The sequence below is a fragment of the Ambystoma mexicanum genome, chromosome 12 (assembly GCF_040938575.1).
Source record: "Ambystoma mexicanum isolate Mex_15411 chromosome 12, UKY_AmexF1_1, whole genome shotgun sequence".
NCBI classification, from domain to species: Eukaryota; Metazoa; Chordata; class Amphibia; order Caudata; family Ambystomatidae; genus Ambystoma; species Ambystoma mexicanum.
The window spans coordinates 459,507,070-459,533,392 of record NC_090936.1 but is presented as its reverse complement, the minus strand read 5'-3'; the positions used below and the strand labels follow the sequence as shown (position 1 = coordinate 459,533,392).

Genomic DNA, 26,323 nt, shown 5'->3' with positions numbered 1-26,323 from the left:
CTCGTAACTGTAAATCTCGGTTTAACTCCACTACAGGTCACATTGACCCACTCTTGAAATAAGCCTGGCTGCTCAACACACTACCAAAACTGTGTAGTACAAGCTTATACCAAAGGTTGGGTTTCCTATACCTGTATTCAGAGTTGTTTGTAGTGTTCCCAGAGGCTACTGCATACAAACTTTGCCTAACACACGCCATCACCGGTGTGGCGACAGAAGGGGTCAGCACCCCACAGAACGCAAGTTCCGAACTGCTGGAGAAACATGCTTGGTGGAGGAGGCGGCCGCGTCGTGGCTTGCAGGGGGGGCCTGTCCACTCTGATCCGACCACTGGGGAGCTGCCGGGCTGCCCAGCCTTCGCTCTGCTCGGAGGGGGGCCCTCCCCGAGGGGGGCATACCATTGACACAGTCCCAAGGTGGGTGGAAGCAAATTGCTTGAAACAGCCGAGGCTGGCCAAGCAGCCCAACCCTAGACAGACCATGTGCGCCATGGAGTGCTCGGAAAAGCGCCCCCAGCAGGCCCGTCTCTGCTGGGGATAGCGTTCGGCACACCCCCCAGGTCTGCCCTGGGAGGTGCAGTGGTTTCGCTACAGAGCCGGGGTCGGGCAGCGAGAACCAAGAGGAGCGCAGACAGGTCCCTCTCACTCCGGTCTATAGTAATCTGGAGGAAGGCGACTAAGCTTTCTTGTAATCTGTGTACCCAGAGTGACACCTCTCGGCAAAAGCATTCAGGCTCCTTTTAGACCCAACTGGAGAAAAATGTCAAATTGACGCCCATCGGGACTTCCAGAGCAGCCCGGACATCTGGTCCTTGCAGTCATTCCTATGGCCAACGACAACGCTCGGAGAGCAATCATCTGGTAGGGCAATGCATTGCAGTGGGCCTGGATGGGAAGGGCCTTTGCCCCCCCGCCTGAGAAAGGTCAGAGGACCGGCATGGGCCAGCAGCAATGGTCATCCTCAGGCTCTGGCCAGGCCACCTTAGAGCTTTTTACCCCCTCCATGTACAAGGTTTCTTGCCCACCTTCGAGCTTATCCCTCCGGGGAGGAACAGTCGACCCACATGTGAGGTGGGCGCTTACGGAACCCAACCGGAGACAAATGCAGGAGTCAGCCGCAACTCGAGCCATCTGGTCTGCCAGCCACAACTCGGGCCACCTTTGCCCACTCCCCAGGCCAGGTGGCCCGGCGGTCATGCCTGCCTCAACCACACCACCCAGGGGCACAGGCTTAAGGTACCACCCCCTGCGTCCTGTGGTGACTTGCAGCTTCTCTTCCCCCGCCCTGTCCGGGGGCTTAAGGTACCACCTTGAAGGCCCAGGGCCGAGACCATCAGGTCCGCCAGGCTGACCGGGAAAGGTGAGAAGAGTGCTCCCCGCCCAGCCCGCTCACCCCCGTGGGTGTGCACCTAGGGTGGGTGGGAGTTTCCTGTGTGCCCCGCGGCACAACAGGAGGAAGGACAGAAACCCTTGGCGGCACCTTGCGACAAAAGCTTGACTCAGAGGATGACTCAATAGATCACAGCGAGGTAGCTGCTCTGCCACTTACGAAACCCTGAACCAGAATCAGGTCGTCTACGAATGATTATAACCAGATTCCCCACAAACATGTGGTACACTACGGGCGAGAGAGGTGGCCCCTTTCTGTCCACACTCGAGTCCCGAGGCGAGCGGCTCTATGCACCGGCCCAGTGACCGACTATCCTAAGCAAACCGAGGCACGACAGCGCTGCGGTATCATTACAGTTTAGGGGGGAATTCCGATTTAGAGATGTTCAGTCAATCCCACATATGGTAGCTTTGCCCCATTGGCTCCTCAGCCAAGCACATACATCAAATGTCTGAACCTGCGGTTCCTCTTGTACTGAGCAGGATTATTATTATTGCAACAACACATCATCAGTAGAGTAAAACTAAACCCACCTAATGTTCCCTATTAGTGGGTGACCAATCCAACGCTTGGTGAATTCTGCTTCACAATGATAGGAAGAGCCGACATCTAAGGATCAAAAAGCAACCTCGCCAGTGCTTAATTTGTGCGGTGTTTGCCGGTGGGCAACACTGGCACTCTTTTTGGGCACCGGAACAGATGCGCACGACGTGCGGTGTGTTTTAACTTTAAAAAGCATTATCCAACAGAGATGAGTCAACAAAACAAACTCATTTCTGTTGGATAATTTATCTCATGCTCAGCGCTCTGCTTGCAGGCCCCGCCCAGCCCCTGCCGCCGACCTGTCTACTGCAGCGGAATGTGAAACGACAACAGAACACTGAGAACAGCCAAGGAAAACAAGCATTTTGTGTTACTATACAGGATTTGATACATTCTGTATAGTAACACAACATTTTCGTTTTCATTGGCTGTTTGCCAGCCAAATGTTCACGTCACGTGTGGTGTGGGGGTTGGCACAGCACCAACTTCACTTCAGAGTAGGGCGTGGTGGACTTGTCTCATTGTGACTACTGAGCCCCCTGCTGCCTGAATGAGCTAGGGCAGTGGCCCAGTTGCTTCCCTTGGGGTCAATGGATTGTTGCTTGTGTGCCACCCTGCCTGGCCACCCGGGCCCGACCTCTCAGACCTGCAGAGACACCACGGCTGGCGCAGACAGCTTCAATCACAGGTAAGTGCATGACGATTTACGCCAATAGATTAACCACATTTAAAATGTAATCACCCTTTTTTATATAGAGGTTGCACCTATTAGTCTTACTCAGCCCTTGCATACACGGATCTCCTTGTGGCAGGAATCCATGCATGGGCTCAGGGTTAGACTGAGGCAAAAAGTCCTGGCCATCGAATGGCAACTCATGATTTATCATGGTACATTTTTGAAGAAAAGGCGTTGCAACAGCACAGCTCCTCAGTAACATTGGTTACAAGTACTAGCTGCACAGTAATTAAAGTAGTCTGCTTTGACCTTGAGAACTGTCCCACGCTGTTCTGATAGGTCGGTCCTTTGGGTGTTGTGTGGGCCAGGCAAAGTTTGATGGCATGCACTTCACATACTGATATAGTTCTTGAGAGGCGAGCAAGTGTGGGTTCTGCCTTTGGACTGGTGCTCCTTTGCATGGAAACTATTCTGCGCAGTCAATACTCTTAGACGGTCACAGGTGCAGCATATGATTTTGCAATGTGTCAGATGGAAGTAAAGGGGCATTCACGTCGCTATGAACACTTGGCTGCCACAAGCCAGTTATCCCTGTGGTAACTTTTCTTACACCTCCTGATTGAAACCCAAAAAGTCCGAAGGATCGTGAGGCCCCGCTTTCACGGTCTGTATTCATACTGAACAATCGAGATCAAGCAAGCTTTGCCCTTCTGTTCCGCGGAAGGTTTCTGTCCTCCCTGAGCTCACCTTAGGACACTTGCATTATTGTTTGACAGGTGTACCGCCCCAGTCAAACTCCCCAACTGCCACTGGCCCCGGAGTGGTTCGTGCATGGCGGGAGCCGGAAGTGAGCCCCACAGGGCTCGCTCCGCACCTCACCGGGTAAGTGAAAAAACAATAAGAGTAGTAGTATTTCACAGGCGCCCGAGGGCCTCCCACTTATCCTACACCTTGCATGTCTCTTCACAGTGCCAGACTAGAGGCACGCTCAACTGGGTCTTATTTCCCCACTGATTCTGCCAAGCCTGTTCCCTTGGCTGTGGTTTCGCTAGATAGTAGGTAGGAACAGTAGGAATCTCATTCATTCATGTGTGTCACTAATTAGATGACAAGGCATTTGGCTACCTTAAGAAAGTCATAGTCACTCTCGCCGTTTACCCGCGCTTCATTGAATTTCTTCACTTTGACATTCAGAGCACTGGCCAGAAATCACAATTTGTCAACACCCACCACAGGCCTTCGCAATGCTGTTTTATTTAAATAGTCGGATTACCCTGGTCCGCACCAGTTCTAAGTCAGCTGCTAGGCGTCGGCCGAGGCAGAACGTCAGCCCCGAATCCCCGGGAAGGGAACAGAGAGAGGCGACTACCACAGCTGGGGCAATCCACAGGCAGGGCCCGGCTCGCATCCAGAGTCAGCACTGCCCCTGGAGGGAGGTGGGTGAGACGCCTCGTCCAGCCGTGGCGCGCACCCAGCCTCACTTTGCACCCCAGCCCTTAGAGCCAATCCTTATCCTGAAGTTACAGATCTGACTTGCCGACTTCCCTTAGCTACATTGTTCCAACATGCCAGAGGCTGTTCACCTTGGAGACCTGCTGCACATAGGAGTACGGCCCGGCGTGAGATTTACACCATCTCCCCCAGATTTTCAAGGGCCAGCGAGAGTTCACTGCACGCCGCCGGAACCGCAGTGCTTTCCAAGGCTCGTGCCCCTCTCTCAGGGCAAACCCATTCCAGGGTGCCCTGCACTTCACAAAGAAAAGGAGAACTCTCCTCGGGGCTCCTTAGCAGATTCCGACTTCCATGGCCACCGTCCTGCTGTATATATCAACCAACACATTTTCTGGGGTCTGATGAGCGTCGGCATCGGGTGCCTTAACCCGCCATTCTGTTCATCCCGCAGCGCATGCCCACTTGCATTCAATGCCCGGCTCCATGCTAGCAAGCCGGGCTTCTTACCCATTTAAAGTTTGAGACTAGGTTGAGATCATTTTGGCCTCAAGACCTCTAATCATTCGCTTTACCAGATAAAAGTGGGGTTTCCGTGCGCCAGCTTCCTTAGGGAAACTCCAGAGGGAACCAGCTACTAGATGGTTCGATTTGTTTTTTGCCCCTATACCCAGGTCAGACGACTGATTTACACATCAGGACCGCTACGGACCTCCACCAGGCCTAGTTCACCATCTCGGGTCCTACCACACATGTTCATGCTCCATCTCCCTGACAGAGTGGGCGAGACAGGTCGGTGGTGCGTTCACTGTGGCGGGATTCCACTGCAATCGGCACACACTGGCCCTCACCTTCTTTGCACCACAGGGTTTCATTTGGCCATCCGACTCGACTCCTTGGCCCGTGATTCAAGACAGGTTGGGTGGTTAACCAACATCACCTCAGACCCCTGGCGCCCTTTGTGGGCCTCCCCACCCAGCGGCACGACGTGGTCGGGGTGCACTGAGGGTCGTCTGCCGCAGTCGCATCGGGAGCCCTGTCTCCCGGCGACCCCCAAGAGGGGCCAGTACGGGTGCCGGAGAAGGGCACAGCAGAGGTCAATCTCCCTCAGCCCCGTGGACACAGCAAAACTGCTGTCAGGGGGCTGCAACACTGTCATACCATGTAGTACCTGGCGTTTGTGGAGCCGATGGCGACGCGGATGCTAGTTTCGTTCCGTTCAGCCTCCGCTTAGCCACGCCCCCTTTTCCTGTGTTTCTCTCTTCTGCCCTGATTCCATTGGTTGTGACGCTCCCCGGCTCAGAGTCTTTACCAGCTCTTTCCGGGTCGGGGATGCGTCGCAACGCTTCCGGGTTTCGGACCTTCAGCGCCTTGCCTGCTGTTCCCGTTCGCCTCCCTTTTGTTCGTGCCTTCAGCACTTTCCCCTGTGTGGAACCTCGCGCCTTTTCCTGGCGCCTCTCCTCCCGTCTGGTTTCCCACTGCACTGGTCTTTTCTTTTTCTCCTTTCCCGTATCTTTTCTCGTACCCGCCTTCTTCTTCTCCTTTCAGCCTTTTACCTCCCTTCCTCCCTTCTCCGTTCTACGCTTTCCTTTCTTCCCTTTCTGGTTTCCTTGTTTTCTCTTATTCTTCCTTTCGGGGTTTTTTCTCCCGCCAGACTCTCCTGTTTTCTGGATACCTCTGCCCTTGCCCTACAGTGTACCGGATCCTTGCCTGTTCTCTGGACTGCCTCTTCTTGCCGTCTTGGATACCTGCCTATTTGCTTACCGTGTACCGGATTCCTGCCTGCCTTTTTGGACTGCCTTCGCTTACCGTTTGGGAAAATTGGTTGATATCAGGCGCCTTTGTTTGTTCTTGGCTGGCCTTGGACTATTGCCCTTCCCGGGTACCATTCCACAGAGTACCCCCAGGTCTCCTGTTCTACACACCCTTCCAGAGATTCACAGCGGTACCACAACCAACGAACATTGTAGAAACCAGGGGTTTTTTGTGCCTCATAGGCTTTTTCCCCTCCTGGGCGTTTCCGGGAGAGGAGCCCCCTGGTCTTCCTTATTGGAGACACGGTGGCTTCCTTTCGGACTCGTCCCTACCTCCATAAAAAAAAGGAACCTTCACGGAGAAGAGAAAAGAAGGGTACCTGGAAAGAAGAAGAAGGTGAGGAGTTAGGGGAGGGGGTAACTTCAGAGTCTGATTCATCTGACAAAGAGATCACTGATTCCGGTGACAAACACTCTCTGCCTAAGCAGACAGTCACCTGCCCCATGGGGTCTTCCCAGCCAGTCGTGGTGCACCGCCAGAGAGGAAATACGACCTGTGGGGGCCAGGTCTGCCCGGGCAGGAATCCTGCGAGGGCATCCACTGTTCCAGGCAATCGACCTGCCTGATGCGTTGAATCCGCGGACAGACTGCATGGACCCCACCAGTTTACCTCTCTCAACGGTTTCACGCCCTATTGAACACTCTCTTCAAAGTTCTTTTCAACTTTCCCTTACGGTACTTGTTAGCCATCCGTCTCACGCCTGTATTTAGCCTTAGATGGAGTTTACCACATGCTCTGGGATGCATTCCCAAGCAACCTGACTCCAAGAAGACCTGATCCTGGCATGCCAGAGGCCGCTACTGGCCTAAAACCGTCCGCAGGGTGAGACTCGAGCAGAAGGACTTGAGCCCCATGAGCGATGCCGGGGAGTCGGTCTTCTGTACACCACATTTCCCCACACCTGCGCTGAACAGGGATTCGGCACTGGGCTCTTCCCTGGCCATTACTGAGGGAATCCTGGTTAGTTTCTTTCTTTCCGTGTAATAATATGCTTAAATTCAGCGGGTCGCCACGTCTGATCTGAGGCTGTAGTCGGGGGGAGCACAAAGATCGGGCAGCTGGCCTCAGGCCCTTACAGGGGGTTACCCCAGCCCTGTGTCTCTGGCGCAGCAGAGTGTGCGTTGTCCCGATCTGCGGCTGAAGCCCACATGGTCACGAGGCCCACGATCCATGCCCATCCTGCGCCGGCAGCCACGGGACACCACAGACAGTATGGCCAGGTGCCCCGGCATAGAGTGAAGGTGTGCCAGGCTTTTTTAAGGCCCACAGCCGCCGCCACCAGATCCGGGGCGTGCCGGCCACCCAGCCCTCCCGAAACCCACAAGAGGCGGGGAAACTGGGGAGGCCCGGACGCTCCAGATTCAGGGATCCTACGACGGTGCTGATCGGGATCTGACCTTAGGGGGATGAAGGGAACGGGGTCCCTGCGACAGCCCCAGCCACACCCCTGGGCGATTAATGTACAAGCAACCCTCAGACAGGCGTAGCCCCGGGAGGAACCCGGGGCTGCATGGTGTGTTTGAAGTGTTGATCAATGTGTCCCACAGTTCACACTAATTCTCGCAGCTAGCTGCGTTCTTCTTTGACATACGAGCCGAGTGATCCACCAGCAAGAGTCACAGCCAACTTTTTTTTTTGTTCCAGACGTCCGCCTGACCCTGCCAGTGCGAGACAGCCCAGCGCCCTGTCTAGCTTGGCCAAGACCATTGCAGTTTTTTAAAAATTCAAAATCCAGGCGCTCAGCCCGGGAAACCTACCACCGCTGCAGTAGCACAGCGCTTCCCAGGGGGATGGAGGCAGGCTGCTCTGCCACCGGCCCGATCCACTCATCTTTCCCTGACCCCCACCGCTCCCCTTTTTGGGGGGCTGGGGGACAGAAGGCGAGGTGGGGCAGAGACAGCACAGGCAGGGGGGTCGGTGGGACCGCTAGAGTCTTCAAAGCCCAGCCTGGCTACACAAGACCCTGCTCCAGGTACCTGGGCAAGAGGGAAGGTCACCCGCTGCGCCATCGACCTGGCCATCGCTCGCCCACAGATGTGGGCGGCTGGAACCTCAACGCCCGCCCGTCGAGTAAGCCTGCTGCGCCAGGCCCCTGTCTGCATGGGGAGGTTCCTCTTGAAAGCAGTCAGGTTTCCCTCGGCTCCCGGCTGCCACCACTTGGGGCTTCCCTGCTGACTGGGGTGCGCCCAACTGTGGGCGGGTCAGGGAGAGGAGTGCACGCCGCCGGCCAGCGCACCGGCTGGCTCGGTGAGGAGAGGGGGCAGCGCAGTGCTCCCTTTCCGGTGCGTGGTTGGAGACATCCCAAGCAGGTTAAAACAACCCTGCCAGGCGTCCCCCGCCATCTGCTGGGTCGTGGACCCCCCTACTGTGAAAGGGAATCCCCGCTCCCCGGTTGCCAATGCACCCTGGACCGCTCTGCAAGAGGTGCTCCGGGCTGTGGGTGTGCACGTCTGGGATGCAACCGAGGTCGGGCCCACGGCTCTGCCTTCGGCTGCTTAATGATCCTTCATGCCCCCACTCACAAGCAGATACCACTACATGTCCCTATTCACACTCAAATGCCCCATTTCTCCTTCCAAACTCATGTTCCAGATTCAAATGCCACCTCCCTCCTGACCCACATGCCACCATCCCTCCCTCTGAACCCACATGCCACCATCCCTCCCTCCGAACCCACACAAAGACACCAACATCCGTCCCTCCATACCTACACCAAGAAGCTCCACCTCTCAGAGCCACACCCATATGCTTCACCTCTACCTCCAGAGTCAAAGTCAGATGCTGCCATTCGCCCTCTCTATACCCACACCAGATTACCCCATCCCTTTGACAACATGCTCCCACCCCTCCCATAAACCAACATCATTCTCTGTAGGCATACAGACCCCATCCCTCCATTCACACCCAGATGCCCCCTTCCTTCCCAACAGAGTGCTTCAGCCCTCACTCAGACCCACATGCTCCATCATTCCCTGACATGCCCCCATCATACGCCGTCCCTCCATTCCAGATCAACAATGCCCCCCTCTGATCCAGACTCCACCAAGATGCCCAATCCCTTCCTCAAGACCCATACCATGATGCCCCACACAACAAGATGCCCCTATCCCTCCCCGACCAATGAGCACCCATCCCTCCCTCCAGACCCACACAAATGTGCCCTATGCCTCCCTTCACACCCACAACAATGTCCCCATCCCTCCCGACCCACACCCATGTGCCCCATCCCTCCCAGACCCACACCAATATCCCCATCCCTCCCTGCAGAGCCACACCAAGATGCCCCATCCCACCCTCCAGATGCACTCAGATGTCCCCAACCCACCCACGCCAGGATGCCCCATACCACCCGCCAGACCAACAGATGCCCCACACCGGTTCCATACCGACACCAATGGGCCACCATCCATTGCAGACCCCACCAAGATCCCACCATCCCTCTATCCACACAGCAAGATACCCCCATCCCGCCCTCCAGACCCACAGCTGGATGAACCGGTGTGCAGTTATAATGTCGACTGAAAAAAGTCGAAAACAAAAATGTCGAAAAAATAATGTCGGAAAAAAACAAAAAAAATTCACTTTTTTTAATTTTTATTTGTATGTTTTTTGGGTTGAAAAATAAACGGGGCTTTGGGGGGGAACGGGGCTTTGGGGGGGAACGGGGGACCCCCCCCCCATTAATAAAACATTCAACATTATTTTTTTCAACATTTTCATTATAAACGGGATGAACCATCCCTCCCCCAGACACAGACCAATGTCCCCATGCCTCCCATCAAACCCACACCAATGTGCCCCATCCCTCCCTCCAGACCCACACCACTGTATCTCTACCCCTCCCTCCAGACCCACACCACTGTGTCCCTACCCCTGCCTCCAGACGCAAGCTGAACATGATTTTTAAAGTAAATGTAATTTTTTCCGCTCCCTGTCTCAAACTGGTGTCTTGAAGCAACGTTCACAGTATCGCGAAGAAACGCAAATTGTGTTCTAAGCCAGCCACGAGCACCCGAATTGCTGCTGCTCCTGCAGCCTGTCAGCCAAGAGCACACAGACTGCTGCTGCTCTTGCAGCCTGGCAGCCAGTGCCTTCCCGGGTGCCGCTCTGAAAAATGACAAATACAAGACAAGTCGGACGCTCCAGGGTTTTGCAGAAACGTTCCCAGTATCCTGAATAAAATGCCCGCTTGCACCGGCAGCCACAGTCTTCCCGCATCCCACTGACTGAAATTGCTCCAGAATCGCTTCTTTGCTCCGAAAAAAATCACAATGAGTAGGAAGTCACGTGAAGAGGATTGGTCCGGCCGTTTCTATGGTCCGTTTCTCGGATGGGAACTGGTCTCTACCCTGCATCAACGTTTCCTAAATTGAACGTGCATCTCACGTGATGAGCAAGATGGAAAATTCGTTGGGTCCGTTTCTCAAATAGGAAGTAGCCATTAGCTTTTGGGACAGGCAACAGGCACTGGCTGGGCTTCAATTGCTCCCCATATTCAAACCGTTTACCGCTGCTTTACTGCTCTGTGTGGGCACCTAAAACAAATTCAGGTGCGTTTGTTTAAGTGTTTGTGTTGTGCATGACTGTTTTCAATGGATTATAGGGGAGGGCTTGGGAGACACGGTGGATTCCTTTTTCTGAAGGGATAACGTGCACTTTCCACTTTAAAGCTTACTGTGTACAGAGTGCTCCATTTGGCCTTATATCTCGCTGTTATACAACTATACAATCAGATGGCAGGGTCATTTAGGATTTTTTTAAATTTCTTTTTTAAGAATTGTAATTTGGCACTTTAATTGATTTGATTCAAGTGATCTAAGACCACAAATCCCAAATGTAGAATTGTTCATGAAAACCCATTGCTGGGTTCTGTGCAACTTATAGTGACATTGAAACACTATTCAACAATACCGTAGAATCATGCACAGTTGTGAAAATACACTTATTTGATGTGTGAACCCTCGTTTTACCTTAAATTATATTTGTGTTTACATTTTGGCTATTCAAAACGGTGAGCGTTACAGTGCATTTCGAATAAAAATGTAAGTTTTAACTGCATTGAAATGTACAATTACCCTCCTTACCAAAGCTTTCCAAACTTTGGTAAGGAGGGTAATTGTCCGTGGAATCGGATACAGAGGACAGTTCGGACTGTATCTGCCTTGAGTGACCAGACGTTGCAGTTTTGCCAGAACTGTCCCGGAATTGTTCCCTCTGTTCCTCCATCCTGAGAGGTTTTTTATAAAATTTAAAAACCCTGTCCTGTTTTTGGGGAAAGGGAGGGTGACAACTTAATTGGCAACAATTAATTTATTTTCTTTTGTTTATTGTGCACCATTCGCTGCTGGGCTCCGGGGTCGACCGGGACCTTCATTCCCAGGATGAATTTGTGAGGCAGTACAGCCCGTGCAGCACCCTGCACCACCGGGTCCCGGGCTCTCACATTAATCTCGCTGCACTAATCCTCTGGCAGTCACTGCTGCCCCGCTGCTAATCCATTGATCGCCGACCACAATCCAGTTTACCTCACTGATATTAATCACCACAGGGAGGAGGGCAGCGTAAAGGGCGGCCGGTGTAACGTCAGTTTTTGCTATCTGTCAGAAAATCCTACCGATAGGAAAATCTGACGCGGTAGGAAAATCTGACAGGAATTGTAATGTAATTTTTTGCTACCCATTAGAAAATCCTACCGAGAGCAGGCATTGGGCAACCCACCCAGTGGTAGGAAAAAGTGACTGGGTAGGAAAATGCCCTGTCCACACGTTCTCCAGGCCTACCACTCACTCCCCGTTGCTTGTGTGACTCGCCTATTAGCTTTCAATTCTCCTTCATTCCCCATTGCACTTGCCCCCTTCCCTTACCGCTGTTGCCTGCCCCTCATTCCCCTGGGGGCTGTCCCCCCCCCCCTCTCCTCCCTCCCTCTTTGCTCCCCATGGTACCTGATCACTAGTCCTATACCAATTCCCCAAGTAGCTGCACCGCTTTCTTTCCGTACATTTGTCCCCTTTACTGACCAACTGGATTCCCCCTGCGCCCTGTTACCTTGTGCCTGCCAGCCCCTAATGCCAGTTACGTAGACCACTGCCATGACTCTTGGGCGGCTTACTGCGCCTGAGACCCCCCCCCCCCACCTGCCTCTTCGTAGGCCTCTTTACCTAGTCCGGTGCCTGTCCCTTTCCCCATTTGGAGCTCCCGTTTGCTTATATCAGTTAACCTCCCCTAGGCATTGAGAGCCCTACCTTAAGCTTCCACTTCTATTAATTAGCTTATTCTCAATTTTACTTTTCATCTTTCAGTTTGCACCCATTTTTCACATTTTACTTTACTTTTCTTTTTAATTTCTATCCCTCCTCCCACCACACTCCACATGCCCCGTGGCGCATCGGAGGTTATGCCCCCGCCGCCATCCTCTCCCGTGACCTCGCACACTTCACTTATTCGCTTTTACTTTATTTTCCCCTTTACTCTTGTTTTCCTTTGTTTACCATTTGACCCCTAATCACACTAGCCAGAGCACCCCCACATACTGCAAATCCTTGTCTTGGGGAGAAGGGGATCCCAATTTGCGCACCATACTTTAGCTTTCTGGTTGTATTATAATTATCTTTGTTTAAATGTTTTAATTTTTTTTATTTATTAATTCCCTTACTTTCTTAACCCTTTTCTCCTTTTAAGTGTTTACACTTCACTTCTCTTGCTTTCGCTTACTAATCACTTACACATTACTTTTAAATCTGGTTGGATTTTGCTGGTGACCGTTCCCTACCGTCTCACCTAAATTTTCCATCTCTATTGCTCCTACCTATACTTCCTTGGCCCATATGTGTGGGTTATTGCTCCCAGTTATCGTCCTGAGATGTTCTGCCTTAGGCTAGCATCCAGGAATCCTTATTGGTGCCATACCCTCCTTGCCCCCCCCCCTTTGTGCCCACCAGAGCATCCTTTACCCCGCAAATTCTTGCCTTAGGGAGAAGGGGTTCTAACTTGCACTCCCTACTTTCACTTTACATTAAAATTTGCTTATTTCTGCTTTAGTTTGCCTTTACCTTTTTATAATTTTACGTACTCATTTTTCTTTACCTTTTGCTACTCAACCCTCTTCGCCTTTACTAGTTCACTCCCCCTAGCAAGACCATAATCTCGCTGTGAAGCCAACCACTCCCTTCCTTCATTGTTTACATTGACCCCTTATAAATCCCTTTTGTTCACTATTCCTTTCAACCACTGTCCTTTCAAGCCCCCTAACACTCAGCGCTGTTCCTTGCCCTTTTCATCAGATACCTTCCTTGTTACGCCAGCCAGAGCACCCCTCTTCCCCCCCCCCACACATTCTTGCCTAAGGGACAGGGGGATCCAACTTGCATGCCCTAATCACCACATTGTTCGCCCGAACTTTGTATGTTTTGGGCTTTTGCTACTGTGCGTTGGCTATCGCTACACTTTGCGTTTCACACTCTCTTGCTCCTTTATGCAATTCCTTTCCCTTGCTCTGTTTATCACAACTGTAAATTCAGGAGACAGTCCTAGCCCTGGTCTGTTCCGCCCTTTAATGCCCAGCATCCAGGAATCCTCCTCGGTGCCCTTCGTCCCCTTTAATACTCCACTGGAGCACTCGCCTGTGCATTCCGGAATGCTGACGTCATTCAAAATCGCATTCCTATGGTTAGTCTAGTTATCTTGATCACCTTTAATTTTACCTTCCCCTTCCTGTTGTGGTTTCTGACCCTAGTATAGTCCTGCGATGTTCGCCTCTCTCCCACTATACAGGCTTCTCAAATCTCGGTGCGTTGTCCCTTGTCTTGTTTTCAAACTGAACTTAAACTCCTATTATGAGACTTAGGCCTCAAACCCATTAATCGTATTCCCCCATCTAGTTGAGCTATCCCTTGTAATCTTGTACTCCAACCGCCTGTGACTTCTTCTCCCTTGCTGAACGTCCTCCACCTGCACTGTGAACTTCTTCTCCCTTGTTAAACGTCCTTACATTTACCCCTCTTGGGATAGACCACCGCATACGCTACTCTCGGGAGGATATTGATTTCAAGTCACACATGCCCTTACCTCCCTTGACACCAACCTGTAAGTGCTATATCTATTGTCCTACTTTCCTTTGTCGAGGACCTCTTCCTAATCCCTCAGCTAAATTCTTTTAAACCAAACTTGCAAATTCGTCAATACAACACAGGCCGCCTGGCCATTCAGATCCCATACACGAGGAATGTTATTATGGGCTTTTAAACAGTCCGTAACACGGCAAGTCAGAATACCTGCAATGCCCAGCCCACATGTTAGTTCCCATGTTAGAGCGTTTGACTGAAGTGGCAACCTTCCCACTGCCTTGTCAGCCTTGCCTTCTTTCCCCTCTGTGCACTTGCGCAACCTCATTGTCACTGGTCCTAGGAAGCTCATTGTCCCATTTCCCCCCCTTAGCCACTTCCTACGCCTCGTCGCACCTTGAAACACTTGTGTATGCGCACGCTATTCCTACCATATCTTATTCACGTGCCATATGAGTGAGGAAGAGAGAATCCCCTTTTGGTGCTATTGTCCCCTTGCCTTTCTTCCTTCTTGCCGTATACGCATCCCCCTAATCCCCTCCAGTTGCGCCTGCCAGAGCTCCCCTCTCCCCCGCAAATTCTCGCTTTAGGGAGAAGAGGATCGAACTTGCGCACCTTACCTTAACACTGTTGGCCCGGCCCTTGTACTAGCTGTTTGAGTACACTGCACCATTGTACTACCTAACAGCTACGTTTTGATGACAGCAGGCATTTGTCTCACCTTACTTTACCTATTTTCCTATCTGTTGCAGCCCTTTCGTCTTCCATTCCATATTTGTACTAACTATTTTCTTAAAAACGCTATTAACTCACTATGTGCAAGTACATTTGCAATTCTGTGCCAAGGACAGCTGTCTTGGAACTGTGGGCCCCACTCTTCCTTTTGTTGACCCCACAAAACGTGGCCACCTTGGAAACAAAAGACAAATTGTATCAGTATAGGTCATGAGACAGTAATTTACTTCACCCTAATAATGGCCGCCCTCTTCCCTTCGCCCTCCCAAACGTACCGATTTGCTTAATTTATAGAAATAGGTATTTCTAGAGCAGCTGAATCACACATCAGTACTCTTAATTCACTTGCACAGTGTTACGCCCCCCCCTCCCACGCTAGATCCCTGGGTTAAATGTTGCGCTAATCCAAAGGTATATTGTCCAATTGTGGGATTTTTTTTTTTAGGTGTTTCTGGCCAGTGTAGCCCAGTTTGAAGAGTAATGAACACCTTGTGCTTCCGTCATCCCGAGGAACACTTGAGACAATGATATGCCTGTTGACTCCTCATACCCGCCTTTTTATCTTGATACCTGCTTTATTTGCACGGATTAGAGGGTGTCACTGCCTATACTTTTCAACTATTAGTGAATGACACAGTATATGTCCTACCACGAAGCCACCCCCAGTCCATACTCCTCATCACGCCTCTATACATTGGGCAGGGCATCCTACCCATGATCTGCTCTTCTGGTAGCCAACCCCCCTAACCTTTCCTTGTTTACTCATACCGAAAACTCCTTCATCTTATTGTGGGGGCCAACCGTTTCCGCACACCTATGGCCCCCACTTAACGTTCACTATCATTTCAGCCTCTGACACTACTTTGCAACTACCCCTTTCGCTGTACTTCCCCTGCGACGTGCCCCAGCTCCCCCACCCTTGTTACGCCAGTCAGAGCCCCACGCTCCCCTTGGCATGACAGTGCTCAGAAGTGGGAGGGACATGCTTTAAGGGCAGAAAAACACATAAGCACCGTTCTGCCATTTTTGGGCAGCAGCCCGAAACACAATGGCACAGTGCATTAACCTTCCGGCAGACACCTAGAACCCATATGCAGCATACTGTTCCCCCAGAGGTGGACTGGCCTATAGGGAACTTTGCCGATTACTCGGTGAGCCTCTGCACCCTGGGCCTCTTCTGTGTGGTATTCCCCATTTTGTCAATAGGAAAAGCATTGGGCTTGCTGAAAATGTGTAATATGGGGCCACTTTGCATATTATTTCCAGGACCTGTTTTGGTACCAGTAATTATTTCAAGGGCCTCTTTTAGTTCCCAATCCACCCCTGCTGCCACCTCCGAACAGACCCCTGCCCAATAACCAACACTTCCAACCCTGCGTGGTCCGAGGCAGCGCTCGGAAACACATCGCGAAACACTACCTGCCTATGCTTCCCAGTATGATGACGAGCTGCGGGCATCTATCTTTTGCTGTTGCAAGCAGCGAATGCTACATTACTATTGCATTTGTGTTTTCCTTAATTACAGTTCTTTATTAATAAATTCCTTTAAGGCACAAGATGCAGTAATAACAATAGGAAACGAATACTAGTGTCACCTGTCAGAGTCCTGTGCAGCTCTAAGTGAATGCCAATCACAACAAGTTTGAGCCATGTTTATAATTGTGCTCTTTAGTATAAAAGAAAAATGGATAGATCTGCTCCAAAGCGATGTTTGTCAGATAGTATCTTGTTTACTTGGATCAAAGGTTTCCATGTATTAGCCTACTGTTTGAGTATTTCTGTTGGGTATAAAGCTAGTGCCTTTCGTATTTTGTATTTATTTTACATTTTCTAGCCCACCCCTAAAGCAACAACAGCCAATCCAGAGGTCAAGCCTTGCCCTGATCCACCACCCTCCCCGCACGCTGTCCCTTCATTTGCAACATACGATTCTCCATCCAACGCTGGCAGAACTCGGCCCCTAGGGGACCCGAACTGGATACTGAGTGGCAACAAGCAGCATGAAGATGCGTTTCACTATAGCATTACTGGCATACATTGATACAACGACCCACATGACGGTGTGTTGCAGAATTATCCTTTCTACTATCTGACACATTAAATGGTTTGCAAACAATCTATGGCTTGCCACCCACAGTACTGAAACGTGTGCTGTAAAATTCACAATTTTTGCCCCATTCCTTCCAATGAAGACTGCGCTGGGAAGTGAGAGAGCCCCTTCAAACCTTTGTGAATTTATTTAGGCACTCTGGGTGAAGAGCCCAGGGGGGCATGGGGAAACATCACCAAGGGCTGAGAGGCCAATGTGGACAGATGGCTGAGCGCCCCCTCCCCTGCCCCCACTGCTTTCATCTGTACAAAGATTCCTCTGCTGTTTCGGTGGCCCTTGTTAAGACGGATTTCTGAACTCTGTCCTGGTGGCGCAGAAGTTCAGAAGGCCAACCTAATTACTTGGAACAGGGTAACCTCTGGACAAGCCAGACCGATCAAGGTAGCAATCGCGGCGGTCAAGACTAGGTCTCAAGAGGGGTGAGGGTGACTGAAAGCCCGCAGTGAGCACACAAAGCAAGAGCGCTTACAAACTACTCCAAACAGTTGTTTATATCAAAAATAGATACACATTTATTATAAGGCCTTGAAACTAATAACCACAGTAAAAGCAGCAATATACAACGATATTAAACCAACACATACACTATCCACCCAATATATATACAGAATACACAGTTTCACAGCATTAGCAGCACGAAATATGTTATCCACCTGCAGGGGAAGGAAAACAGGCAGTGCGAACCAATGCGTGTGATATGTCCGCCTTCTGAGGCCCCTAACTAGATGGTAGTCCAATCCCTACGAAGAGTGGAGCCTAGCGCTCAAAAGTACCTGCACACGCCGGTGCCAATGGGCAGAAGGTGAAGCTCTTCGGAGGACGTTGGACAGCTCTGTAGGGTGCCCTAATGAAGGAGAACACGGTCCGCGACTCTAGCGCAGCCTCCACTGTGAGGCAGAAGTAGGGCGCGAGTACGGACAAGGGGTGCTGTATTTACAGCGGGGGAAAGCAAGGGGCACTGCAGGAGGGCGACCAGATCCTAGCTAATCTACTCACCGGTCCCCGAAGCAAGCAGGCCCGAGCTTCTCCTCGATAGATGCAGCTTCTGGCAGGTTCTGAAGAGCAGGGAACGTCTCGTCGTCGTGCAGAGTAAAAAGACGTCCCGATCGAAGAAACAAGCACAGTTTTGTCGCCACAGCAGGGCAACGGAACGGCCGGGTGTATTCAAGCCAAACGAGCACCGTTCACCTCTAGCTTAGGGTTGCTAAGCAAACGAAGCGTGTGAGCGTGCCCCGGACTCAGAATACCACCCAACCTGTCGGCGATTACAGAGCAGGACTCCTTAGTAAGCTGGTCAGTCAACTGGATGGCCCAGAGACACTTCCGAAGGCTTACGGCAGGAGTTGATGAAGGTGCCGGGAATAGCTGGTCCTGCTATTCCAATAGGTCGAAGCGCCAGTACAGGCCTTCTTGTTCGATCTTAGGTGGAAAGGGCTTCACCGGACGACAGCAATGAGGAGCAGAAGTTCTTCAGGGGGTCACCAGCGATTCCTCGGTCCAGCCTCGTGTTCGCAGGATACTTGGCTCCTGTATCCCTGGGTTCGTAAGAACTCAGGAGATCGACATGGTAGTGGTGTTTCCAGCTCCCTCTTATCCACGGTTCCCTTCGCGCCAAAACGGAGGGGAGCCAATGGGAGATCCGCTCATCAACACACATACCATACGTGGACCAATCACGGACCACAGTGGTCCCAGGCATTCACACCACCCTAGACTCTCTGGCACCCAGGATGTGTATTGGGACCAGACAGCCCAGCCCACATCCTGGGGGCACTCAAACGACATGTAGAAGCCCGCGAAAGCAACCGTGTTTCGCGGGAAACTACATGCCCAAATAAGGAAGGCCCCGGGTCGCCTGACCCGGGGGAAGGTAAAGGGAGCAAGACGGACAGTGGACGAGACAAAGGAGCCTCGTGGTCCGGCCATTTTGGGTAGCCGGGCCACCCTTTTGTGTTCGCGGCAAAAAGGTGCTCAGAACGGCAAAAGGAGCTCAAAATAAACCAAATGATCGCTGCCACCAGCCCAGTCCCTGAATGACTTGCACCGATCAAAAAACCATCCTACAAGAGTGTCTAGGGTCTGTAGAAGGCTAGAGACCCAAGAGAGCTGTAACTTAGCTTACAGTGCCCTCTTGTGTCGTGTTGCTCTAAAATGGCGACACGATAAAAGAAACTACGGGAAACAGCGTTCCCCGGTACTGACTGTCTTAAGGGCATGTCAGTTTCCCCGTAAGAAAGGAGCGAAAGCCCAGAGGAGTACGGCAGAAGGCTGCACTTCTCTGGCAAAGTCAAGAAAACAGGTTGAAAACAATAGCAAAAAGTTTAGGGGTTGCCACATGGAAGGAAAGTTCCCTACAATAACGAAATCTTTCCTAACAGCCCTGTCCCCACTGCTTAACTATAAGTCATGACTGAGCATGCGCCGTCAGCCGAATTTATCACGAATATGTACGTGTATGTGAAATAAGTGCATTATTAACGTGATAATGATGCACTTAGTTCACATACACGTACATATATATGTGTTATGGATACTTTCATATGTTTTACATATTTAGTTCTTATTGGAATACTGGAAGTTTATGAAACGGTGTCCGCTGCGTTCATGTTCTTGAGTCCGCTGGGCTTGTGCTGTTTGTGTCCATTTACGAGTCGCTCTTAACACAGCTTCAACGTGTTCTGTTATTTCAGTGGCCTGGCTCACATCAAGTTACAGAAACTGGACCCCTGGGACCCCACAAACACAGGCACACCACATTCCTGCTGTCAATAAATCCTATCCGTTAAGTACTGATTGAGCATGCACACTCAAACCCGGCCTTCAGGCTGCAGAGATGGCAGCGCAGCTCCGTGATCCCGACAGCTGCTGCTGCAGTCGCTTCAGTTCACTCTTCCCCCACCACTATTAGTGGCAGAAATGATCTGGGTCGACGCCGGTCCCCTCCACAACCAGGATAGGGACCTTTCACCACTTCCAAGCAACCTTGAACAGGATATTAATTCGGAATGTTTTCGGCCTCACAGGAGCTCCGGAGTCCTGCGTCTACATCAGCCACTTCTCAGCAGCGCCCCTCCCATCATTTTGTTATTTAATGTTATATTCAACAATTACAGGTCAAGTGTTATGATATACAATCCTGAAGCAGCAAGAGTCCAACAGGAAACAAACTTTCTTCTATAAATAGTGCTCATTAAGACATGGACAACACAATCTATTGGAAGGAAAAACCTAGCATTAGCCTTGACTGAGAATTATTTTCTAAATAGAGAAATGACAGGCATACTGCTTCATGCAGATGGTGTCGTGCTCATCTGAAGCACCCCATACGTCTCAGGAAATAATTATGTAAATTCTGTGTACTCCAAAGTGGTTTCAAATGAATTGGGGACGGGGGAGAACTACACCTATGGTCTGTGCCCCAAGAAGAATGAGGTGTCAGGAAAGTGAGACTAAGCCTAAATGGTTAGGAGAGAGAAGTGGATTATCTAGGCATGGAATTTCGTTGGGACACACCTAGGGGGATACATTTAGAAAAATGTAACCTGACTTTGGCTTGCAGCAGCTCTGCCACAGATTTCTTTACTCCTCTGGATATGCAGCAGTTAAACAGTAAAATGTATAAGAAGCAAGCAATTTCGGCTGTGTTTTATGGAGCAGAATGATGGGGTCCGTGCGGTTAGGGAAAACAGTTTTTTGTAAAAGAATATTAAGACTCGCTAAAAGTGCCCCTTAATTATAAAATTTTAAATGGATTTAGAGATAATCAAGCTTTGTGCTTCTAGAACCTATGGAGTATCGGCTACGTCCCCAAATTGATGATAGATGGTAAACGATGGGTCATTGAATGAAAACGTCTCCCTTCTCTTGGTACTGTATTTTCAGTTATACTCCACCAAGGGGTATGTTTCTCTTCCCCTGGTCTTCCTTTTACCTTGTTTTGCTGGCCTGTAAGTGTGAGTCCCAGACCCTTTAGGATTCTGCTGCTTTCCTTTGTTAGACATTGCTCACTTTACTGCCAGGTGCTGCGCCGAACAAGAGGATATGTGATGCTCTTCTCAATTGGGTGCAGGTCCCAGACCTGACTTTCGTATCTCTTGAACCTTTCCAAAGCCCCACCAAGCGTCCTGGCAACACTGTTAACTATGAGGGCCTTGCCTACTCTCTCTAGGTGGTGTGCAGCTTTGTCAGGTTTCTGCGATCATCGCTCGCCTTTCTGTATGCTGCCGCAGCACTCTGCACCTCTATCTGCCTCTGACCGCAACGTCCAGCGCTCTTCCTCATCTGGAGATTGGCTCCCATAGCCTTCCGGACCGTCCAACCTTGGCAAATGGTAAGTGAGCTTCCCCGACACTGTCTTTGAGTTCCTCTGCTTTCACGACCTCGGTTCTCCCATTGATGACTTCTCTCTGGGTTTCTCCAGGGAGTGTCGAACACTGTTTCAACTCCCTCCTCACTTTTTACAGTGTCCACATTGCACGTCTTAGTACCATTATTGACATAGTCAGTCTCTACTGGATTAGTTGGATTCTTCCTCTTCCCAGTCTTCCAGTGTACTTTAGGTGGTTAGTCCCTACGTGTTTCTCATGAGGGTTGTGTTATCTACCCTACAGAAATACATGTAAGTGTGGGAACTAATGTGCCCTGTATATGGTAGGAGGATGAGGGAGGTTGTAGTGCAGTGTGGACATACCGCATTCTTCCCAGTCAGTCTTTCCTAGTCCCATAGGGGGGATCCACCCCCATGGGATCCTCCCACTGATATCGGTTAGCGGCCTCACCTACCTTGCCTCATGGGAAGGGGCTCCCCCTAGAGGAGAAGTGACAACATTTAAGGATTCGTTACACTATATTGCTCTAAATTTCGGACGCCCACTACAATCTATTTTACTTGGTCACGTCATAGGGAGTTTTTACATCCACATTCTTCTAAACCTTTTAAATGTGTATCGCAATATTTATGGAACAATAACGTGATTAAAATGAAGGGGAAGGTAATATATTGGAAATTGTGGCTTTTTAAGGGCATTAAGTTTGTGTCCCAACTATTTGCAGATAATTTAAAATTTGATCAGTTAAGACCTACATTTGCTCTTCCTTGATTGGCGCTTTCCATTTATTAATAGATATTATTGCTAACATGTCTTTTTTTTCTAGGGGCTGAAGCTGCTCCAAATGCGACAAGATTATGCTACGTTAAACCTTTTCATGTAAAGCTGCACATGCCAATGCTATGCGTAATACTAAATGATGTGGGCATGTGAACTGGCATTCTGAACTAATTTGGGAAGGGACTGTGGAGTAGTTTGGGGCCAATATTTAGTTTAGAATCAAAACTATTTCTACATCAGCAAGTTTAACCCAGTCTTTGTTTTTCTTTCTGCACAGAGCATAGTTAACCCTGGTCAAATTATTGAATTCAGGATTGATGGCAGTAAATGCTGGTCATATTTGACAGCAGAAGGAACCTTTAAGCGTATGTTTCGTGAATGTAAATTCATTAGAACATTCTAGCATGAGGTTTGGTAAATGATGCATATTTTTCATTAATATCACAATTTTAATAACATTTTACTGAGTAGTCTTCCTCTAGAACCTAAGATGGATAGGTTTTCGTATCGTCTATTTCATCTCTTCAATTTAGTTGCAATCCAGAATATAGCTTCTAAATTGCAACAGTTGCAGAATATCAAATTAGATCTTGGTGGAATATATTTGTAACAACCACGGACTAGAACAATGTCTTGCAACCACTCCAAGCCTACTATAGAAATATGATTTCAAATGGCATGTTTTACAAATGATTTGCCCTAGAATACAAAATATGCACTTGATAAAACCATTGGTTAGTGATGAGTGACTCTTGGTGAGTACGAAATGGAGTGCTACTTGCATGTACATAATTGAGGTGGTGAGTGATTTTATTTCTTTTGGCTAGCTAGTTGCTTGAAACGTTAAATTGTGCTCCCTGATTTGACCCAACCCTTGCCGTAGTTAAATGCAAATGGGAGTGTACTAACCACTCTACTCCCAGGTAAATGAGTTGCTGATCCACCATGACCTTTCATATAGTTGTATGGACAGCACGTGTGATTGTGACGCTTTTAGTTACTTATGTTTATGAATGACAAGAAATGACCTTAATATCTAGCTTTGTTACTGTAGATCCTAACCCACACGCTGTTCTGTGTCATTTTAGTAATTTAATTTAGAACTACCTTTCCCCTGTCATCTCCCTTTTGTGTTTTTCCTTCCCTGTTAAGTAATTTGTGTGGTGTGATTAATTTACATGTTCTTTCTATATATTACTCTATTATCTCTTGGGTATTTAGTTCTTTCTTGATACAAGTCATGAGACACATGTATTTTGCAATTCGATTTACTGTATTATTTACATCATGAAAACTTCTATAGCTCATTTAAATCAATGCATATTATTTTACTCTTTATCACTTCCTTATATTCTTTGTGCTAACACTGATTTGTAAACTATTATGAGGTTTTCTCTGGTATATTAACATATAGAATTGCATCTGATGCATTAGAATGTATACATTCCTTTGTACTCTTCGACATCTTTTTAAGTTTAATTTACTATAAGCTTATTCTTGTGAGTTTTGCTATTATCTGTGATGAACACAATAAAATAACTTAAAAAAGAAAAAAGTGATTTTGTTCGACTATTTACACTTTGGGCATGTGATATGGACAACAGGACTGTACAGAGCCTCCATATGCATGCCTGTGCTTTAGTTAACCTTTTTGTGTGTCATTGGCTTTTTTATCTCCAGGTTAGTTTTCCCAATGTGACTGTTTGTTTTCTTTCCATGTTTTCACTTTCCCATATGTCCCATAGGTTTGTTGAGTCTGTGCTTGTGATATTATAATTAGAAATCCTCTTTAGGACCGCTAGGGGGCACGGACAGGATGGACGCCTGATTCAATGTCTCCCTCTCCGGGTTAGAAAGCCTTGAGAAAAACGCCCGTGAGAGACGTTAAGGCAGCCGAATAAAGCTAGCAGAAGTAAGAGGAACCACTTTGGAAGCTTTGGCCCGGTCCACCTCCAAGGTAGTGCAGGAGAAACGCCTGATTTTGTTCCCGTCCGCCGGCGCCCTGTGCCTACTCGAAAGTGCAACGTCGAAAAATGGTGCCCGTGCCCTTCGCGCTGCTGCCGTAGAGGAGCCGGCGGCTACAGCGAGAGAAGGGCAGCTCGTGGGAAGGAGCTTCGCCTGCCGAGGGGCTGTTGCCGCTCACCCGGGGGCCCCGCGAGGGCTTTATTTCATCAGCGCTACTTCAGAGGCCCCCGCTACGGCGGTGCGTGGTGGTGGCTGCTCCTCGGTCACCGAGACGCTGCCGAGATGGAGCTGGGAACGGGAGGAGGCGGCACAAGAGGGATCTGGTGCTGGAAGTAATTCATGCAGGCGCTCCACTCAGCGTAGATCGCCTGCAGACCCAGTGGCTCCGCCCCCCCTCCCCTGCTGACAACCTACACGGGGGTACCCTGAGCCCCGGTGTGCCCGTGGCTGAACTCTCCACCGGCGGGTTCTTTTTTAAGCATTGTGCTTCCTGTCTATGAGGTCCGGGCCGGCGGGGTCCCTGGCGGGTGGCTTGGCTTTGGGGGTGGTCTCCGCTGGGCGAGAAGTGACGCCCCTTGCCCGTGGGAGCGCTTCCCTGGCTGCTTTGGTGCCCCGGCGGACATTGCCCTGCAACATACATTCTGGACACGTGCTTGGCTTTGGACAGTACCGTACTTCCCAATTTAATTTTCTTTATTTTTATTTTTTTTTGCGGCTGCATCAGACCTTGCATAGCCCTCTGTGCGAATCAACACGCCGAACGTCGCTGCCAATAACTGGGAACAGGACTCCTCTCCATTTCGAAGTGATATTGAAATAAACTGGAATTCGATTTTCTCTCTAAACTCCCTCATCTCATCCTTTGTAGGAGCTTAAGACCTAGGGCTCCCCCGACACCACTAATTGCAGACCTCATAACCACGGGGCTTACATTCTGAATCTCTTGCCTTCCCAAGAAGGAGAGTCGTCCATCACACAGCCAGCCCTGTGGACTAAAAGGGTGTCTTCTCCAGTGGAGGCAAGATCGGCACTAGTGTAATAACGGTTTGGTAAGGTAAAGCAGTGGACGACAGAGGCTTTAGAGGTGGGAGTGCTGGCAGAAGAAGCTTGCCAATTAGATGGTGATCCTCCCCCCCCCCCCTTGTGCTACCCAGTCTGCCCTGTAGCGCTGAATGTAGGTGGCTCCATCTCACTGCCCACCGGTCCACAGAGCAGCAGGGTAGAATCCCCACCCACCCCGATACTGGATCCGCGCACCCTGGCTGCTCTGCGACAGTTTAGTCGCACAAATGCACCCATGGAGGTAGATAACGTTCAAAGCCCTTCTGACATTCCGGGCAATGATGGCAACAGCGCAACTAAATCAGATATCCACCTGCTCCTGGGGGAGATCCGATCGATTAAAAAAACAGTCTCACTGAAAAGGTCTCCATTCTGCAAGCAAAGATGGTAAAGGTCGAAGACCGTCTGGAGGCAGTTGAAAACAACCAGCAATCGGTGGATGTATTTACTATGCAATATGAAGCCAGAATCTCAGACTTAGAGCGGAAGGAGAGAGATGTAGAGTCCAAGCTCGATGATTTTGAGAACCCTGAATGGCGATCGAACATCCGCATAATGCGGCTGGAGGAGGAAAAAGGGGAAATTCCCTCTGGTTTGGAAATTAAAGTGAAGGCCATCATTTTATCCCTTCATGACGACGCCTCGCCCCCGATGCTCGAATTCGACAGGGTGCACAGGGCGGGGGGGCGCAGCAAGACCCCCGCCCGGTGCTAGCAAAGTGCCACTATTATGCCCAAAGACAAGAAATCCTGCAGAAAGCCAGAGTGAAAGACATTATAGAATTCCTGGGCTCGCGGATCCGACTGTATCAAGATTTGTCAGCGATTACATTAGCGAAGAGGAGGGTTTGTCGCCCTCTCACAGGTTGGCTGCGAGAGAAGGCAATACGCTATCGGTGGGGTCACCCCTTCTCTCACGTGTACATATAATGGAGAGGAATACAGAATCACCTCCATTGAGGAGGCTGAGCAGGTTCACCACTCTCTTCAAAGCTTGATGGCAGGCCTGGATGTGGAGGGTCGCAAGGATACATCGGGCCCATGCAAAGACACCAAAAACACACCATCGAGGCGGGGGAGATCGCAGCAGAAGTGGAAATATAAACGTCTTAATACCCCCTGAGGGCTTTTCTTTGAAATCTCTCCTCTTTTTATTTTTCTCTCTTCTCACTGTGATACAAGTTGGTTCACCTCACAGGAGTGTCCGTTTCCATGGTTGAAATGATTGCAGATTGGTAGCTGTTGAAAGATATGGGAATCTGAAGACATTAGGTTCCTCTTACGAGCAGAACGTGGTTTTCTTGTCCTCACTTAGCATGTATTTAAGTAGTATCATAAGTCACAACCCGGAGAGGGGTCCACCCATAGTGGCCCTTCTTCATTAAGGGCGTATCATTTCTATTGTTGTTTA

At 49.9% G+C, this 26,323-nt stretch overlaps 1 protein-coding gene and 1 pseudogene across 3 annotated transcripts in view; one reads left to right on the top strand and one right to left on the bottom strand.

The window, feature by feature from the left end:
• Nucleotides 1-7,340: 7,340 nt before the first annotated feature.
• On the bottom strand, nt 7,341-7,491 carry LOC138514887 (5.8S ribosomal RNA; annotated as a pseudogene).
• Nucleotides 7,492-10,282: 2,791 nt separating this feature from the next.
• BORCS5 (BLOC-1 related complex subunit 5) overlaps nt 10,283-26,323 on the top strand; it is a 628,004-nt gene continuing 611,963 nt past the window's right edge. For 2 of the 3 annotated variants that reach the window (XM_069628712.1, XM_069628710.1), the window contains exon 1: nt 10,283-10,423. The gene's annotated coding sequence lies outside the window, so the exon portion shown is untranslated. Of the gene's footprint in view, nt 10,424-20,946; nt 21,109-26,323 lie in introns of all 3 variants that reach the window. The other variant, XM_069628711.1, reaches the window with a different exon arrangement.